Source organism: Theobroma cacao, chromosome 9, assembly GCF_053813885.1.
Source record: "Theobroma cacao isolate CCN51 chromosome 9, ASM5381388v1, whole genome shotgun sequence".
NCBI lineage: Eukaryota > Viridiplantae > Streptophyta > Magnoliopsida > Malvales > Malvaceae > Theobroma > Theobroma cacao.
In genome coordinates this window covers 15078177-15080608 of record NC_142647.1, presented here as the reverse complement: position 1 = coordinate 15080608, position 2432 = coordinate 15078177, and positions in this window count along the sequence as shown.

The following is a 2432-nucleotide window of genomic DNA, read 5'->3' as shown; positions in this document are numbered from 1 at the left end:
TTGCATCAGATTCGGAATATGACTTCTTAACCAATCAAAACAACAACATGGCAAAAAGATTTTGGATTATATTAAGGAGGGAGAGGAATCTCTTTATTCTTGGGGCCCAAACCAAAAACCTATCTTCTCGGGATCCAATACCATCCCTCATTTTAATAACAATATCTTCTCATTCCACGTTGTTGTAGTGCTTCTTTTATTATTACGTTCGTTCATATCTCCTAATTAATTTTTTTCTGCTGGTCCTTCAATTATTGTTGTCAATATCAATCAAATTTTTCATTCTTCATTTGCCATTTGATACTAAGTACAAAGCGGTTGCATTATGTTGGAAAGAAGCAACATTTTTAACTTACTGTTTTTACAACATATAGTTTTTGTATGCATATAATTTTGAGTTACTCAAATAAATGAGATAATTTCTGGAAATCACATGCAAAGGTTGGGAGTGATGCGTGGTTATATGTATGCTTATCTTTGCACCGACATATTCTCGTTTCATTTACAAAAAGTAATTGAAACAAGTAGGATCACATGGAGGAGACATTGCCCTGAGCAGGTTTGTTAGAATTTAAGGAAGGGAACAGACAAGAATCTTAAATCCTGATTGCATTGTTCTTAGGGGATCCGTTTGTGTTTAGGGAAAAAATAAATAAATTAGGGGAAAAGAGAATCTATTTGTTGGATAAGTTACATAGTAACAAGAAAAATAAATAAATTATCAATGACCTCAGATGTACAACTGGCAAGAGAATTTACTGTTTCTGAACATTTATCTACCCCAAATTTGAGCCGGTTTGAAAATAAATGAGTTCTTAACTCAAAACATTTTAAACTTGGAACTTGAAAACGGCCTAATGGAAAATTTTTAATATGTTTCAAGTGGTTGTTAGACAAGTTAATTGAAAAAAATAGGTGTTGAATTTTTATTGCTAAATCTGTTGTGTATTGAATTTGTACTGTAATAAAAACTCTTTGATATATTACTAAAAGTTAAATATTAACTATATTTTTTATAAATTTTAAATAAATATTAGATATATGATTATCTTCAAGTCGAGCTACCCATCAGGTCCTTAAGCCCGGTTCGACTTGGGTCGAGTCTTGGGTATGATACCTTACAAATTATTCATTTTAGTGGTTTTCATACTTAGTAATCAAATACGTTACAAATTAAAACAAATTTTTTAAAAATTTTTAAAAACTTTATCAAACAACACCCCAAAAAGATAATAAATACAATAGACATCTTTGTCAATAGCAATTCAATATCATGACCGCTATGCACAAGTTGAAATGATTGTTCCATTTCGGGGTGAGCAGCGATAGGTGGTAACCGACCAATCGACTGATGCTGACATGTTTCGTTGACAACGGCTCGATTGATCAGCATTGGTTAGTTGATCTATTTATTTCTACAATTTTAGCGAAAGATCAACTTGATCATCTGTACGGAAACTTACCTACCAACACTGAATGAAAAATCAATTCTTTTGGCTTTATTTTATTATATATATAGGGAAAATTACATATTTATTCTCATTAATCCCCCCTAACTCCCTAAGTCATTACCTACTTACCCTTGTGAAACCCTAAGCTGAAGCTCCCCCATTTGGCCATTCTCTTTCTACTATTGTCATCGAGCTCATCTGTCGTGCCACTCCGCTTGGGGTTTCCAAGCTTTTTTTGTGTTGTTTGAAGTTACCGTCTCTTATCTATCAAAAGCTTAAAGAAGAATTAATTTATGATATGGGCCACACACGAAAGATAGTCGTTTGCACACGGTTCATATAGACAGACATGTATAGAACAATTCGTATGAAGAAAATCCAATAGCTGTTAAGAAGAGTAGTAATCAAGTAAAGAATTCTAAAGCATTAATTCTCCTTTAGAGCTCATCTCCCCCTCTCTGACTTTCTCCCATTATTTAAAATTTGGTGAAGGTGAATTGTAATTTTAAAGCCCCAATCGATCATCTGACCGAGTATGGTCAATTTCTGGTATCTCACTTCCTCCCTCAGTGGTTCATGCAGGTCGATTGTTTACCCTCCATAACCAAAGCCGATCAAAATCAACCGCTGCTCCCCTAGTTACGTTGGATATTGACAAGGCCAATTTTATGTACAAGGAAGCATAAGAGATAATTACTTTATTCTAGCATTTTCTTGTTTGACATCTTTCTTTAGCAGAAACATTAATTTTGTGGTAAAAAGAAATTCTCTCTATCTACTATTTCAATTCCATATATTCGTTTTAAAGAGATAGCTTAGATAAAGTTTCTTACATTAAATTTGTGAAAATTTTCATTCAAAATAATTAAATAAAACTCAAATCAATAAATTAATAGAATGCAATAAAAAAGTAATGTGTAAGAAATTAATTAAAAGTAGTATTATTATACGAAATTTAGTCAATATTTGTTGAATAGTAAA